General features: G+C 43.6%; 1 pseudogene; it reads right to left on the reverse strand.

Annotated features, from left to right (window-relative positions):
* LOC131396004 (liver carboxylesterase 1-like) overlaps positions 1-18,845 on the reverse strand; it is a 32,379-nt pseudogene that overhangs the window by 6,064 nt on the left and 7,470 nt on the right.

Raw genomic sequence — 18,845 nt, forward strand, 5'->3', positions numbered from 1 at the left:
CTCTTTGGTGAGGTGAAAAAAACAGAAAAAAGGGGGCATAACCCTCTGGCCCCAGTCTTCTTTCTGCAGTTTAATTGGTCTGTGATTTGGGGCAAGCTCCTCCCTCTCTAGGTCTCAGCCAGTTCCTGTGACTCCCCAGACACTTACAACAATGGGGTAGGACTTCCACAAGAGTGATGTGGCCGTCTTCTGGTCCAGCTTGCCTTCAGAGAGTGGGAGGCCTATCATCTGTTAAAAGAATGGTTAAGCAATTGTGAATCATTGGAAATTAGCAGAAAGACTCAAACTGACCAACTGATCAACCCAATGCAGGCTGAAGGTCGCCTTGTCATGTCTTGACAGGCATGGGTCTTTGATGAATTGGGCTGAATCAATGAATCAAAGGGACACACAACCAGAAACTCAACGATTGCAAAGAGGATAAAGTAAGTGTTAAGAGAAGCTGTCGCAGTCCTTTGCAGTCTGTATGTGTATATATGGCAGGCTAGAGTTCCCACAATGGTCACTGAGACGGAAAGGGAGAGTTTAAGCCAGGCTAGTGTTGAAGTGGAGGGCTCTGGGCAGAGCACAGAGACCTCAGAAATATCCTCCCTGTCTCAGCTGACTAAGGAAGTCCCAAATCCTGCCCTATGGCTTTGGTCCTTCAGTATAACCTCTGAAATTGTTCTGAACTGAGAACTGCAGAACTCTGCACATAACAGCTCCATCCAAACCTCTGCACTAAGGGACTCGACCAAACTCTAGTAAGGTTTCTAGCAGCTTAAGGCCCTGTCCCTAGGATGATCCCAGCTTCCTTTAAAATGCCTGCGTGAGAAAACTCTCTGCTGCCAGGAGAATTTACTGTTTGTTCCAGCCAAAACCTGGTGATAGGTAGATAAGTCCCTGAACATCCTCTTAGAGCAGTTTCTTTAGAAATCTTGTAATTACAAATCCTTTCTCTGCCATTTGAGATACAAATCTACCATCCTATAGTGTTTCCTCAAGGACCTGAGATCCATCTCTTTAGAATGCAAACATTCAGGGAATGACTTGCTCTCTCTCAGTCCCTGTGGGAGGATAAAGGCCTGACTTCAGTGGACATCTTGCTCCCACCTACCCACTGCCTCCTGTCATAAAGACAGGAGAGTTTAATTCTCCTCTGGATAGGTGCCAATTCACTAACCCAAGTGGCCTAGTCACATGGACAAACCCCCTTCCCACCCCACAGCCTTTCCCTGATCACACCCAGCCTTTAAATGGGCTCCAGCCTTTAGTTTCGGGGACTAGAGTTCAGTTCACGCTGGACTCTTCCCTAATGCAGTGGTATGACTGAATAAAACCCGTCCTCACCACTTCAACTTGTGCCGGCTTTGTCTATATTTGGCAGAAAGGGAAATCCCTTCCTGTCTTTTTGCAGTCAATTTTGACTCAAGAGGAAGCAAGCTCCTCTGAATCTTTCCAGTTAAATGACTAGGAGCATGTGTGGGATTTATGGAGAAAGTATGAAAGCACCAAGCCCAATAGGAGAGGCTGCAGGGCCCCAGGGCTCACTCTCCTTAATCCCCAAGCTCCTTCCCCTTTCCAGGCCTCAGTTTTCTCATCTGCCCAGAGATTATCTCTACAGGCCCCTCAGCATCGACATTTCAGGATTCTTGAATGGAGAACAGTCAGATAGTGTTTGGGGAGAGGGATCCCTGTGGCTGCATACCCAGGTGATAGTTGGTCCATCCCACTCAAGTTGACATTTCCAGAGACATCCATGGAAATGTCAACTTGTGTAAAGGTGACAGCTGCCCTGGACCCTGAGGGGTGTCTGAAGAAGGAGAAGCTCCTATGATCCAAGATGAGAGGGGTGATGTGATGGGCAGAGGGGTGAGTCTAAGAGGCCCTGACTCGCTCACCCTTGGAAGAAGCCAGCCAAACTCTTGCTTGTTGATTCCGACGATGTAGGGAACAGTGTTGAATTTCTTTTCAGCCAGAATCTCTTCAGGCATCTTTGGCAGCAGCACTCCATCAACCACAGTGGCCAGAAAGGGATGGCTCTGGGGAAGAGGGAGCATAGTGTCTGTGATTCACCTCTTGAGGGAACACCTGCCTCCCCATCTCCACCTGTCTGAGCACAAGGCCAGTGTGGCAGACCAGCGTGAATTTCATCTGTTTCCCTGCTATACCCCCAGCTCCTGGATCAGGTCCTGGCACTCAGTAAGTGTTAATTAAATCTTTGCTGAGTGACTGAATGAATCTCATTTAATGCTCACAACACCTTTTAAGGTAAGTGCTACTGTCACCAGGGAGAGAGCAGAGAGGACAGAATTGTAGGACTTTGCAGAGGTAACCTTATGGGAACCTGGCAACGCCTTGGAAGGTAGGAGGGGAGGAGGAAGGAGATAGGGAGGATACTGCTGGAGTTTCCTGCATGGCTGGGAGGAGGGTGGTGTCCTCAGGACTGAGATTCTGGGCTCCCTTTCTGACGGCCCTGCAGACAGTGTAGCTTATACAGATAATCAAGCCTGCAGCCTCCAGGAGGACATCTGGGCTCCTCACTGAAGGCTCCTGAAGAAACCCCTCATCCAGTTATCTCTATCTCCCCATAGTGGATGTTTCCAGTCAAGCCTTCTCCCTTGAGAGCATTTTTGGGAGCAGGAAATGTAAACAAGAAAAGAATAGGCTGTGTCCAGGGGACACAGAGTTCATGACAGGGAGCGCTGGACTGGGAGTCAAGAGAATGGATGCCAGACCTATGTCTGGTCCTCCCCGCTATGTTACCCACACAAGTCACTGCCCCTCTATGGGCCTCAGCAATATAAACACAAGGAGTTACTATGAGTCCACAGAGAGAATTTTTTCATTCTTCATTAACTGGAGCTTAAAGATGTCAAGACTTAAAATCTATAATCAAGAAACCAAAGGTCCTTACCTCTCTGGGGTCTTCAAGAAAATCAAGAGTGAAAAATTTCTGTGAAGACAAAGGCAGAGGATGTGAGTGAGAAGGCTTCCTGGAAGAAAAGCTGGACACTGGCTCTTGTGGGTCTGAGCACAGGGTGTGGGTGTAGGAGGGGGAGGGGAGCTCTGAGGAGGATGTCTGTGGTTGTGCCTGCCCTGCCCTCCATTCATTTCCCCTTCTACTTTCTCCGGGCAACAACATCCTAATTTTCTTTTAGGGAGACCTCTCTCTTCCCCACCCTTACTCCATGAATCCAGGCAACTGTATGTGACGTGTTTTCCTGACTACAGAGATTAGTTTAGGGATGGACACAGCCCATGTCAGTCCAATACATTTTACCCCAAACTTTAGCTGGAATTATTGGGAAGGACGGTTTCTAAGCAGCTAACATATAAGTCTCGAGTGCTATTTTTTTTTTTAACCACCCCAGGAGACAAACCTACCTAATACTGAAGCCAACACTGAGAAAGAAAAAGCTGAGGGACAGAGACAGATAGATTCATAATAATATCAGATGTGCATCTGGATCCAGTCATGCCTGAAGCCATCTACTCCTGAATTATAGTTTAGTTTTCAGTTAGTTACCTGAAAATTCTGTTACAATACATTTATTTTTCTGCTCTAGGCACTTTGAGATGAGATTTCTCATCTTGTATTAGAAAGTCCTGACTCATAGAAGCTCATGGAAATTCACCCTGCCCTACACTTCTCTATGTTGCATGTTCACCAAGATTACACTGATTGCAATGTTACATTACAGCTAATGGGTCTGATCAGTATACAGCAAGTGACCAGTAAGTCTCCATCCATTATGTTTTGTAGCCCTGCCAGTCATGTGTGTGTGAGTGTGTATGTGTGTGTGTGTGTGTGTATGTGTGTGTGTGTGTGTGTGTGTGTGTGTGTGTGTGTATTGAGGAGAGTAGATAATCATGGAAACACTTCCACGTGATTTCAAAAAATCTCAGAAGGATAACATGGGCTCTTATGTTCTCTGGGTTTTCCCAAAGTCACCACTCTCCCCTTATAAGATGGATTCGCTTGTGCCACATGGAGAATTGCTGAAATAAATTTGCCTTGTTCTAGACATCAGAAAACAGTTGTGTTTTTAATCTTTGAAGACTTTGTTCAACTTATTTCAGCTAGAGAAACCAGGATCCAAGCCCCAAGGCCACAGTAGAGTCATTCCATGAAAATAGAGCTGAATTCAATGCTAGAGGCCTATCCCTGGGGGTCCAGGAGTATCCTCAGGAGCCCAGGGTCCAGACAGAGAGTCCAGGGGCTCAGGCTACTCCGGGGCTCACATTCACACATTACCTCCACAAAAAGAATAGTTCCTGTTGGTTCTAGATGCTGTATACTCTGGGCGTCTGTCCTTGTGATGACCTGCTGCCATAGCCATCCATCAATCCTCAATTTCACCTTTTCTGTGAAACATCCCTGTTGACTATATTGAATGTTTCCCCTCTCTATATTCCCACTACACTTAAGCCACAAAGTATATGGTATGTTTCTCCTGAATAATTTCTTGTGAGCAGAGACTATATTTGATTCAAGTCTGCATCATCCTCCCTGTTACCACCGCCCCCCCATACACCTAGCAGGGATAGATGGATGGATGGATGGATGGATGGATGGATGGATGGATGGATGGATGGGTGGATGGATTAGTAGGTAAATACACGAAATATGAGTGAATTGGATGTATAAGTGGATAGATGGATGATAACTACAGATAGGTGATGGATGGATCATTGATTTTAGAAGGAGGAATGATGAGGTGAAGAAATATAGTGGCTGATGATGCATGGATGATTGATAAGGTGAATGAAAGTCATCAAGTCATGGATGGATTGATCCTAGACTGATGAAAGGATGTAGATGAATTGGATAGACTGCTGGATGGATAGATGGATAACAAGATGGTGAGTGGATGGATAGATGAATGGATGGATGGTTGGTTGGATAGATTAATGGATGGATGTACAGATATTCGAGAGTCACAATTAAGGCAGAGTCTCAGAAAATTTAGAAAATTGGGCCACAATTGGGTTATAATGAAGGTAGCTTCTAAATTAACCAATATAAATTATGATGACCTTTCTGAAAAACTTTGTTCTTAATATCCCCATCCCCAAAATTCATGATGGTAGTTACCTCTGGGAATATGTAATGTTTGATTTCTTAAAAATATATCTGATTTCAACATCACTAATTATTAGGGAAATGCAAATCAAAACCACGATGAGGTATCACCTCATGCCTGTCAGAATAGCTATTATTAAAAAGACAAGATATAACAAGTGTTGGAGAGATTGTGGAGAAAAAGGATCCCTCATACACTGCTAGTGGGAACGTCAATTGATGTAGCCACTATGGAAAACAGTATGGATATTCCTTAAAAAATTAAAAATAGAACTACCATATGATCCAGGTACTCCACTTCTGGGTATTTAGCCAAAGAATAGAAAAATATTAATTTGAAAAGATATATTCACCCCTATGTTCAATGCAGCATTGTTTATAATAACGAATACTTGGAAACAACATAAGTGCCCATCAACAGATGAATGGATTAAGAAGATGTGTTATATATATACAACAGAATATGACTCAGCCATAAAAAAGATGAAATCTTGCCATTTGCACCAATGTGGATTGATCTTGAGGGTATCATGCTGAGTGAAATAAGTTGAATGGAGAAAGACAAATATCGTATGATTTCACTCACATGTGGAAGATTAAGAAAAATAGCAAACACGTAGATACAGAGAACGGATTGATGGTTACCATATGAGAAGGGGTGTGGGGGGAGGGTAAAAAGGGTAAAGGGGGAGAATTGGATAGTAACAGACAGAAACTAGACTTTTGGAGGTAAACAGGATGTAGTCTATACAGAAGTCAAAATATGATGACGTACACCTGAAATTTCTATAATGTTACAAACCAATGTTACCTGAATTAAAGTGCGCACATATCTGAAAACAACAATGGAAAAATAGTAAGTTTTAATAGAGCTGGAGGATTATTACACAATAGTCCATTGTGTTATTTTTTGACTTTGCTAATGTTTGAGATATTTCACAACAAAAAAAAAGAAAATTCTTATGAAGATCCAGAGGCTGACATTATTCCCGAGGACAGACACTGTCCCAGGCAGTTTTTCTGGGGCAAGCGGACAGCTGAAACGGTGAAGTCTGGGCCAAGTTTACAGTGGGGAGGCTTGTGAGGCCATGAGAATGGATGCACCTACCATCTTCCGCGACGTCTCCAGGAGCTCCTCCTCTGTCTTCTTGCGCAGGCAGTGAACAATGACAGCCGAGACAGTGGTGTTACACCCAGAAAAGTCCGCAAATTGCTGCAGAGATCACAGGTGACAACAAAATTCAAGAGACATGTCCCTTCTCTCGGTCAATAAAGAGGTCTTCCATCCCAACCTCAATTTCTAACAGCAGCAGAGGGGGTGGCAGAAAATACTCTAGACCAGCAGGTGTGGGTCCTGGTCCTATCATACCAATTATACAGTCTCTGTCTCTTATCTCTGTTAACACGGGCATAAGGATCTCAGAGCTGAAGATCTAAGGAGAGGCAGCATGGAGTGGGGCTTAAGAGCATGGAGTCCGTAATCACACTGTCTGGTTTCAAATCTCAGCTCATCCACTTAGCAGTCATTTGGCCTCTGACAAGTCACTTATAAAGTGACCAGAGGAGAAGATGCAGATGGACAGAAGGCAGAGTACATGATGGCGGGGCCATGGAGAGTGTGTAGGGCTCCCTAGAGCCTAGTACAGTGTCTGACACAGAATCAGTGCTCAGTATGTATTTGCTGAATAAATGAAAAGGCACAGAGAGAAGCAGAGGAGAGAGAGAGAGAAAGAGGGAAAGTATGAGAAGATGAGAGAGAGAGAGAAGGAGGAATAATAAGAGTCTTAGATTCCCTTCATTTTCCCTATTTCTGGTTCTTGCTTGATAGCAAAATCTAGCCACATCTCTCTTGCCTGTTTCCTTTAAATAAATTCCTCCTTCTCCACTTAAGCCTGGTCAACTGGGCTTCTGTTGTTTATAACCAAAGAATTCAGAAGAACAGTCTCCAAAATTATTAAAATTCCTGGTGTCTTCTTTTCCTCTCCTCCTACTTACCAGCCCCTCTCCGTCTGGCTGCTGCCCCCACCACTTCAGGAAAACAGCTCTCACAACCCAACCAAAACGTTCCACATCACTGACTCCAGTGGGTGCTCCTCAGCAGAGCCGCCTGTTGATCACTCTTCCTTGGCTTCCTAACAGTCTCCAGATAAAGATAAAGTCCTCACAGGGTCCTGTGCAGCATGGCCCCTGCAGTGTCCCCGTCCTCAGATCACTGCAGTTCCCTCTGTTCCTTCTGCTCTGGCCATTTCTCCCTTTCTTGTTCTCACTTACTCTGTACTTCCTCTTGCCACAGGACATTTGCACATGTTGTTCCCTCTTACTGGAGTGTTCTTTTCTCATCAAATAAATTACTGCTCATCATTCTGATCTCAACTCATTGATCATTCTTTCCAGGAAGACTTTCCTGATAACCTCCCCCTACTCACTGGAATTATCGCTCCTTTTGGATTCTGTTATGACGTCAGGTACCTCTGCTTTATTGCTCTTGTTGCAGTTGACATTTTGTAATTTGTGTGATTATGAAATTAATCTGTCTCTTCCATTAGGATGGAAGCTTCATGAGGTTGCTAGACGTCTGGTTCTACCAAAATTATTTGTTGAATGAATGACTGAATCACTGAATTAATTCTCCAGGAACCACCCCCAGTCACAAGGTTCTCAGGGAGGGACCACTCCAGGCTCACACACTGCAAGTGGGTTCACCAGAACTGAGACCCTGAGACAGACAAGACACTCCACTGCCCACTGTCTTGCTCAGCCCCCACCTTGGCACATGTTGGGAAGTGTGGTCAGTGGACAGCGCCCTGTGCTGACAATCCAGTATCATGATCTTGAGTTCTAGCTCTGCCCTGATCACTCTCTGACCTTCACAAGCTGCTTCCACTCTCGGCCCAGTTTGCTCAGCTGGATACCTGGGAGGTTAGGTGAGGGGTCTCCTTGCCCTTCCCACTCAGCCATTCTCATTTCTGCGATCCTTTGAGGATGTCAGCTGGATCCCACAGCAAGGAAGGCCCCTGAAGACTCCAGGAGAGCAGACCAACGGGTGCAGGGGTGGTCCAGTGTGACACCTACCCGAGCAACAGCCTTCGTGTAGTCATTGTCCACGACAGCTTTGAAGGCCACACCACTCTCAGAGATGGCCCGGTGAAAGAGGTTCTTGGCCAGTGGAGATAACACCTGGGAGGGGAGGCAGAGGAAGGGAGTTTATACTCATGGGGAGGGGTCTTCAAGAGCTACCCCCATCCACAGCTCTGCCCTGGACCATTCCCCTGGAGACCCTGGGGCTCAGTGGACATGATGGGTCCTTGCCTGGCCTGGCCTGTTCCCCAGGCTGACCTGGGACTCAGCTTCTCCAAGAAAACTTCTCTTAGTTGGAGGGAGCCAGGAGCACAGAGTGAGCGACAGACAGGAAGTGTGTGGCACGAGCTGGTTATAACAATCAAAAGTGTCTGAAAGACTCTTAGAAATTCCTAGCAACACTTTCAAGACATGGTTCTGATTCTGCATTTCCACTACTCAGAATACATCCTAGGAAAGACGATCATGGAGGCACACAATGATTTCTAAGAATGCTCATCTGTTCAAATAGTTAAAATTGTAAATAGCCAAAGGTTGCAATACTATGGTATTGGTTAAATAAGCTATTATTCATTTTTACATGGAGAACCAGGTGGCTTTAAAAAATAAAATTAAGGAAGAGTAATTAATGGCTAGGGAAATATTTATGTTATATTATAATGTTAAGGAAGGTTTTTTGTTTAAAAAAATCATAGATGATGATATAGATGATAGATAGGTAGATAGATAGGATCAGTCATGGAAAAACGTCTAGAAAAACACATGTCAGAATGTCCATGGTGACTATCCCTGGATAACGGGATTATGGATGACTTTTCACTGGTGTTATCTGTACTTTACGTTTTCCTCCACTGTATAAAATATAAAAACATGTTCCTTTGAGTATTCAACTATGAAACAAATACATGTATTAAAAATACAGTAATAGTGCTGACCCTCTGCTCAGTTCTGAGGCAGCTGGAGGGTTCCTTACAGCTCCCAGCACCTTCTAAGTTGGTTTTCCATCTTTGATTCTCTCAGTGTTTCCCTCAGCCCCATTCCCCACAGCAGGTTTCCAGGCCATGTCTGTGTCCCATTCCCCTGTCCCATCCCTCCCCATCCCACCTTCTGACCCCTCCTCCTTCCTACCCAACTTCCCTCAACCCAGCTCCATCCCTTAGTCGCAGAGATGGCAACCTTCTTTCTTGGGCATGGACGGGACATCAGACCACCTCAGAGGAGGCTCCTGACCTGTTTTAGTTCTCATGTCCTCCTGATATGTAGATCTGGCTTTAAGACAAACCATGACACTCTGCCCAAGTCTCATGGTTTCCTCCTCTTATTCATAACTTATTCCCACCACTACTTCCCAACAGAATGAGGTGAGTCCTAATGTCAAAATGATTAGGAAGGGGAGAGAGAGCTCAACTCATTGAGAAGAGAGGGAATGCCAATGTTGCAGCTGCTGCTGCATATTCTTATAGCCCCAGGATGCTAACCTGAGGTCTGAGCTTCCTGAGGACCAAGGAGTGTTTGGCCATTAGCTCTCCACCATGTGATGCTATGCAGAGTGGAGTCAGTCTTGAATCAGGTCTTGTGAGTAAGAGTGCCTGTGACTAGATTGGTTGGTCTCCACATCAGGACCAGGAACACTTACAAGAACAGAGACACTTTCCCCTCCAGCTGACTCTCCAAAGATGGTCACGGAGCCTGGGTCCCCTCCAAAGTTGGCAATGTTCTCCTGGACCCAACGCAGTGCAGCCACCTGGTCCAAGTGACCCCAGTTTCCCCGGCTGTGCTCGTCCCCTGTGCTGACAGTAAGAGAACAGGGTGGAGTGAGAGAAGAGACATCATGGCAGGGCTCTCAGGACCATAGAAGGGGGTCTAGGTGAGCCTTCTGGAATAAGATGGGGCTTCCACAGCCCTGACACAGGGGTCTTCACCTGCCTTCCTCTCCTGCAGCATGTTCTGTTGTCGGCTCTACAGTCCTTCATCTTTATCTATCTATTGAGCATCTATCATGTATACACACTGTTCTAAGAGCCAGGATCCCATCTGAGAACAAAACAGGCAAATCTCTGACTACACAGAACTCACTCTACAGATCATAAACAAATAAACAGATAAGTATAGAATATAATGTCAGGTAGTGAAAGTGCTTTCAGGAAAAACACAATTGGGTAAGGGCAAAGGCATAGGTGGGGCAGTGGGGTCCTATTTCAGATCACATGACCAGGGAAGGCATCTTAGAAGCTGTGGCATTTGAGTAGAGACCTGAATGAATGAGCACAGAGCCTTGCAAATATCCAAAAAAGGGAATTCCAAGTGGAAGAAAGAGCAAGTGCAAAGGCCCTGGAGTCCAGTGCACAAAGTGTGAGTGTAACACATGCAGCTAGAGAGGGCCCTGTGGGCCTTGGTAAGGACGTCAATGTCATTGTAAGTAATGAGGAAAGTCACTTAGGGAAGGACATGACACCATTTATGTCTTAAATGATCACTCTTGTTACTGTACAGATCAGACAGAGTGTAAAATAGCAGGGTTATAGAAGTAGGAGGTTGTTACAATAATCCAGGTGAGAGAAAAAAAGGGCTTTGATTTGGGTGGGTGTAATGGAGGAGGTGAGAAGTGGGTGGATTATGAATATAATTTAAAGGTGAAGGCAAGCAGATTCACTGGTCGACTGGATTTGGGGTGTGAGAAAAAGAGAAGAATCAAGGCTGACCACAAGACCTTTACCCTGATCACCCAGAAGGATGGAGCTGCCAGCAGATGAGCAGGAGGCCCTGTGGGGAAAGTAGGAGTGTTTTTGGGGAGCAGTAGTTGGAGTCCAGGGTTTAGTTCGTCCCTGTGAAGTGTGAGGTGCCCTTTAGACGTCCAGGGGAGACAGCAGGAGGTAGAAGAACGTAGTTAATGATGTGCATCCGGGTTTCAAAGGAGAAGTTGGGGCTAAAAATAGGGAGCCGTGAAAGTGCCCCCTGAGGTCACTCAGGGCGGCAGTGAAGATGGAGAGGGAGATGCACACAGAGTACTGAGTACAAGGAGGAGGAGGGTCCAGTGAAGAGACCTAGAAAGAGCAATCCGTGAGGTAGGAGATGGTCAGGAGCCGAGGGAAGAAAGCATTTTAAAAATGTGTGAGCAATCTTGAGTGGATGCTGCCAAGATGGTGTGTGCGTGTCTGCCAATGTTGGCCAAGAGCTGGTGGGTCACTGGTGACCTTGAGCAGAACAGTCTAGTGGCGTGATCGGGGTGAAAACCTGATTGGTGTAGGTTTGAGGAGAGACAGGGAGGAGAGGAGCAGGAAGAGCAAATGCAGCTGTTTTACTGTAATGGGGAGCAGAGAAATGGGCCATGGGTGAAAGAGACGAGGAGTTTCAATGAAGGCAATACATCCTGGGACATGACTCACCTAGGATAACCCTTCTCTAGCTCCATAGGTCTTTGCAGTGAGGAGCCCACCCTTCCCCCAGCCCGCCCATCAGCCATCTCAGAGTCAGAGGTCCTGGGGCTGGTGCATTCAGAAAAGGCTCCCAGGAACTGTGTTCTGCAGGAAATGTGGTTTCCATGGAGACTCAATGGAGAAAACTCTAGCCTTGACTCATGCACGTGCCAAATGCAGAACGAAATTAGATGAGTGGATCCAAAGTTCCTCGTGGGAGGTTTCCCATTGGGTTCAGATGCTGCCACAACCTCCCAGCTCCAGCCACCCATACCTTCACACACAAGCATTCACTGAGCTCCCACCATGAGCTTGCTCCTTCCTTACTTTCCTACGAGGTAAAATGTGTCAGCCTCTGAATGCTGTCCTGCATGCTCCCATTTTAGAGGTTGCAATATGCTGGGGCAGCACAGGTGAAAGGATATAAGTATTTCAGAGAAGGTAACATTTCGGTTCAACCTTGCAATCTGAATAGGAGTTTGTCTGGTAGAACAGGCATTCCAGGCAGAGGAAATAGCAAATGAGAAAGCTCAGAAACAAGTGGACCAGGGTGGCTGAGGAATGAGAAAGTAGCTGGAGCCCAGTTATGAAAGGATTTGGGTGACTTATTAGGGAATTTAGCAAAGATCCCCTTGAGGGCCGACATGACAAGAGTGGGGTCCTAGCATCCTTGCTTTGGGGGTCAATGTGCAGTGAGGAGTGTCCAGTATCTTACCTGAAGAATCCCCAGATGCCCAGGCGGTACTGAATGGTCACCACCACCACATTTTTCGTGGGCAGAGAGGGCCAGCCCATCATAGCTTGATGCCCCACCTAACATCAGACCACCTCCGTGAATCCACACCATCACCTGGACAGGCAGGAAGCAACAATACTGGATACAGGCAGCAGAGTTGGGAAGGACATCATGATGTTGTCTGCTTTGGTCACTCAACTCTTAGTGATGACTCAAGGCAGCTGTTACCCAAAGCCCACCAGTCCCCAGCAAAGTTGGATTAGGCAGTTGCTCTCATCCCCAACTCTCCCAGCTGGGGTGCAGGCCATGACCCCATTCAATGCATCCTCATTGGCCCTGCCTGTCCCACCATCCTCAGTGCCTCCTGCTCCCACGGCTCTTCATGCTGGGAACATCGTCATGGGAACAGCCAAGACTAAAGGTGCCATTTTATCTCCAACACTCCCATCATCCTCACACCTGGACCCCTCACCCAGCTCAAAATTCTCTTCAAGCCACAGCCCTTGTACTTCAGCTTTGAAGTAGTCACCTCTTATGTGGTTAGTTAAACTTCTGTCACGTGTGAATGATCATCTCAAGAAGCACACATGCCCCCAGTGGTGTGTCTTCCTAATATGCCTTCCCTCTGCCTCCTCCTGATTCCTCTGCATCCCAAAATCTCACCCATCCTCCAAATCCCAGTCTAAAAGCCACCTCCTCCAAGAAGTCATCAATCGTTTGACTAACATGATCTGAGAACCTACTATGTGCCGGGGACTTTGATAAGAATTAAGGATGAGAGTGGACACGACAATTCAGAACACCTGGCTCTTGCATTTAAAGAGCTCACACAGCAGAGAAGTGAGAAAGGCTAACATAATAGTGTTGTTATAAAAACTAACTATGTGCTGATAGCAACGTCAGCATCATGGTGGAGTGAGCTTTCCCGTAAACTCTTCCCCCAATAAGATACAACAAAAGGGACAGTCACAGACCAACAAGGAAGTCTCACACAGCAAAAAGTGACATCGGAAGACTCACACTGCTGCACATCTGAGAGTGGACGTGCTGGGGCCCCAGGAGCAAGTGCAGAGAGGTGAGGAGAAATCCTCTCCCTCCCCATCAGATCCGCCATTCAGTCCACATGGCTCCCAGGGAGGGGGGAAGGGCGGCCCTCTGTGGCAAAACCATAGCTCTTTGGGCTCTCTCAGCCTGTGGGAAACTCCCACACAGAGGACTCAGAACTGCTGCAGGAGTGCCATCAATGTTTGAGCACCCCAGGACAGCGGATAACGAGGGGCTAGTGAGAAGAAACCCCCACTCCAGAGACCCAGCAGACAAAAGAGAGAGCCCCTCCCCACCGCATGCCCAACACAGCTGCTCAGTGAACTAGTCAGAGCAGCCGCCACAGAGGGCAGGCAGCCACTGTGGAGTGCAGAGGGCCCAGATTACATAACTCTTGACCCCAACATGGTGGCGGCAGGTAGAAACTGCAACCAGATATTTCCAGGATGAGGAAAAACAAAGTGAATACAGGAATTAGAAGGCAAAAGTACATTAAATCGCCAGACCAGAAGGAAAATGATAAGCACCCAGGAATCAACCCAGAAGGCACAGAAATCCATAACCTAAACAACAGAGAATTCAAAATAGCTATCATAAAAAAAGCTCAATGAAATATAAGAAAACACAGATAAAGAATTCAATGAGATAAGGAGTTTCTTCACAAAAGAGATTGAAATCATAAAGAAAAATAAATCAGTATTGATGGAGATGAAAGAATACAATGGAGGACACAAAGGAAAATCTGGAATCTTTAAAGAACAGAGCTGACAATATGGAGGAAAGAATTAGCATTATAGGGGATAGGAAAACAGATATGCTCCAGATGGAGGAGGAGAGAGAACTAAGACTAAAAAGAAATGAAGAAAGTCTCCGAGAAATATCCAACTCAATTAGAAAATGTAACATAAGAATTATAGGTATTCCTGGGTTGGCCCTGTGGCTTAGCGGTTAAGTGCACACGCTCCGCTACTGGCGGCCTGGGTTCAGATCCCTGGCTTGCACTGACGCAAGGCTTCTCCGGCCATGCTGAGGCCGAGTCCCACATAGAGCAACTAGAAGGATGTGCAACTACGACATACAACTAGCTACTGGGGCTTTGGGGAAAAAGAAATAAATAAATAAAATTATAAAAAAAAAGAATTATAGGTATTCCTGAGGGAGAAGAGAGGGAAAGAGGAACAGAGAGCCTATTCTAGGGAATAAGAGCTGAGAACTTCCCAAATCTTGGGAAGAAGCAGGAAATACCGGCAAGTGAAGCCAATATCACCTAAATATATCAACAGGGGAAGGCCCACTCCACAGCATATAGTAGTAAAGCTGGCAAAAATCAACGACAAAGAAACAATACTAAGGGCAGCTAGACAAAAACAAAAAATAAGGGACAAAGGAACCCCCTTCAGGCTCTCAGCAGATTTCTCAACAGAAACTTTACAGGCTAGGAGAGACTGGAATGATATATTCAAAATATTGAAAAACAAAAACTTTCAGCCAAGAATACTCTATCCAGTGAAAATATCCTTTGAATATGATGGAGAAATAATAACTTTCTCAGATAAACAAAAGCTAAGGGAGTTCATGGCCATGAGACCCCCACTACAAGAAAGGCTCAAAAGGCCCTCAGGCCTGAAAAAGAGAATAGAAAGGGAATAAAAAGCTTGGAGCAAGGAGAAAAATAGGTAGGCAAAATCAGAAAAATAGTAGATCTTTACTGGAATAGGTTAGCAACCACTTAAATACACAAAATCAAAGATCAAAGGAAAGAAAACACCAAAAATAAATATAACCTCATCACTATAAACACACACCCACAACACAAGATAGAATAAGTTGTGACAAGAATAACTTAAAAGGGGAAGAGGAAAGAGATTGAATTGATTTAGTATAAAGAAATAAGAGAATGGACTATCTCATACACAAGATTTTTTATACAAACCTCAAGGTAACCACTAAACAAATAATCAGAAGAAAATCACATATGATAAATAAAGAGAAAACTAAAAGAGTCATAAGACAGAACAACCAAACCGATTTGCCAGTCCAAAACATCCAGGACAAGAAACAAAGGAAATGCAAAAGAACCGGAAAATAAGCGATAAAACAGCAACCTTAAGCCCTCATATATCAATAATTACTCTAAATGTAAATGGATTGAACTCTCCAATCAAAAGATACAGAGTAGCAGGATGGATTAAAAAGCAGGACCCAACAATATGCTGCCTCAGGAAACACATCTCAGCTTTAAAGACAAGCACAGGCTCAGAGTGAAAGGATGGAAGACAATACTCCAAGCTAATGGCAAACCAAAGAAAGCAGGTGTTGTGATACTTAGATCAGACAAAGCAGACTTCAAGATAAAACAGGTTAAGAGAGACAAAGAGGGGCAATATATAGCAATAAAAGGAACACTCCACCAAGAAGACATATCAATTATAAATATATATGCCCCCAACATAGGAGCACCAAAATACATATAGCATCTATTAACAAACCTAAAAGGAGATATTATCAACAACACAATAATAGTAGGGGATCTTAATACCCCACTTACATCAATGGATAGATCATCCAAACAAAAAGTCAATAAAGAAACAGTGGACTTAGGTGAAAAACTGGAGGAGATGGATCTAGTAGACATATACAGAGCACTCCATCCAAATACAGCTGACTACACATTCTTCTCAAGCACGCATGGAACTTTCTCAAGTATGGATCATATGTTGGGAAGCAAGGCAAGCCTCAATAAATTTAAGAAGATTGAAATCATAACAAGCATCTTTACTGACCAAAATGCTATGAAACTAGAAATCAACTACAAGAAAAAAAAACTGGGAAAGTGACAAAGGTGTGGAGATTATACAACATGCTGTTGAACAACCAATGGATCATTGAGGAAATTAAAGGAGACATAAAAAAATATCCTGAAACAAACAAAAATGAAAATATGCCATACCAACTCATATGGGATGCAGCAAAAGCGGTCCTGAGGGGGAAATTTATAGCAATACAGGCCCACCTTAACAAACAAGAAAAAGCCCAAATAAACAACCTTAAATTACACATAATAGAGCTAAAAAGAGAAGAAAAATCAAAGCCCAAAGGCAGCAGAAGGAGAGAAAAATAAAAATTAGAGCAGAAATAAATTAAATTGAGACTTAAAAAAGCAGTAGAAAGGATTAATGAAACAAAGAGATTGTTCTTTGAGAAGATAAAGAAAATTGGAAAACTCTTAGCCAGACTTACTAAGAAAAAAAGAGAAAAGTCTCAAATAAATAAAATTAGAAATGAAAGAGGAGAAATTACAATGAGTACCACAGAAATACAAAGGATTATAAGAGAATACTATGAGGAACTATATGCCAACAAATTGGACAATCTGGAAGAAATGGATAAATTCTTAGACTCATACAACCTCCCAAAACTGAACCAAGAAGAAATTGAGAATCTGAAGAGATAAATCATAAGTAAAGAGATTGAAATAGTAATAAAAAAACCTCCCAAAAAATAAGAGTCCAGGACCAGATGGCTTCTCCAGTGAATTTTACCAAACATTCAAAGAAGATTTAATACCCATCTTTCTCAAACTATTCCAAAAAATAGAGGAAGATGGAACACTTCCTAACTCATTCTATGAGGCCAACATCACCCTGATACCAAAGCCAGGCAAAGACAATACAAAGAAGGAAAATTACAGGCCAATATCGCTGATGAACATAGATGCAAAAATCCTCAACAAAATATTGGCAAACAAAATACAGCAGTACATTAAAAAAATCATACACCATGATCAAGTGGGATTCATACCAGGGATGCAGGGATGGTTCAACATCCACAAATCAATCAATGTGATACACCATGTCAACAAAACGAAGAATAAAAACCACATGGTCATCTCAATAGATGCAGAGAAGGAATTGACAAGATCCAACATCGATTTATGATAAAAACTCTCAACAAAATGGGTATAGAAGGAAAGTACCTCAACATAATAAAGGCTATTTATGACAAACCCACAGCCAACATCATACTCAATGGGGAAAGACTGAAAGCCATTCCTCTTAGAACAGGAACAAGACAAGTCTGCCCACTCTCACCATTCTTATTCAAGATAGTACTGGAGGTTTTGGTCAGAGCAATTAGGCAAGAAAAAGGAATAAAAATAATCCAAATAGGCAACGAAGAAGTGAAACTCTCACTATTTGCAAATGACAAGATTTTATACATAGAAAAACCTAAAGAATCCATTGGAAAACTATTAGAAATAATCAACAACTACAGCAAAGTTGCAGGGTACAAAATCAACTTACAAAAATCAGTTGCATTTCTGTGTGCTAATAACGAACTAACAGAAAGAGAGCTCAAAAATATAATACCATTTACAATTGCATCAAAAAGAATAAAATGTCTAGGAATAAATCTCACCAAGGAGGTGAAAGACTTATACAATGAAAACTATAAGACATTATTGAAACAAATCGATGATGACATAAAGAAATGGAAAGACATCCCATGGACATGGATTGGAAGAATAAACATAGTTAAAATGTCTATATTACCTAAAGCAATATACAGATTTAATGCAATCCCAATCAGAATCCCAATGACATTCTTCACAGAAAAGCAAAAAAAGAATACTAAAATTCATATGGGGCAAAAAAAGACCACAAATAGCTAAAGCAATCCTAAGAAAAAAGAACAAAGCTGGAGGCATCACAATCCCTGACTTCAAAACATACTACAAAGCAATAGTAATCAGAACAGCATGGTACTGGTACAAAAACAGACACACAGATCAATGGAACAGAAGTAAAGCCCAGAAATAAAACCATACGTATGCAGACAGCTAATTTTTGACAAAGGAGCTAAGAACATACAATAGAGAAAGGTAAGTCTCTTCAATAAATGGTGTTGGGAAAACTGGACAGCCACATGCAAAAAAAGTGGACCATCTGCTATTGCCATTCACAAAAATTGACTCAAAATGGGTCAAAGACCTGAAGGTGAGACCTGAAACTATAAAACTCATAGAAGAAAATATAGGCAACACACTATTTGACATTGGTCATAAAGGGATCTTTTTGGATGCCATACCTACTCAGACTAGGGAAACTAAAGAAAAAATAAACAAGTGAGACTTTATCAGATTAAAGAGCTTCTACAAGACCAACGAAACCAGGATCAAAATGAATAAACAACCCACCAGCTGGGAGAAATATTTGCAAAACATGTATCTCACAAGGGGTTAATCTCCATAATATATAAAGAACACACATAACTGAACAACAAAAAAACAAACAACCCAATCAAAAAATGGGCAGAGGATATGAACAGACACTTATCCAAAGAAGATATACAGATGGCCAACAAGCATATGAAAAGATGTTCAACATCACTAATCATCAGGGAAATGCAAATCAAAACAACACTAAGATATCACCTCACACCCGTTAGAATGGCTATAATCACCAAGACAAAAAACAACAAATGTTGGAGAGGATGTGGAGAAACA

The sequence above is a fragment of the Diceros bicornis genome, chromosome 32, assembly GCF_020826845.1.
Source record: "Diceros bicornis minor isolate mBicDic1 chromosome 32, mDicBic1.mat.cur, whole genome shotgun sequence".
NCBI classification, from domain to species: Eukaryota; Metazoa; Chordata; class Mammalia; order Perissodactyla; family Rhinocerotidae; genus Diceros; species Diceros bicornis.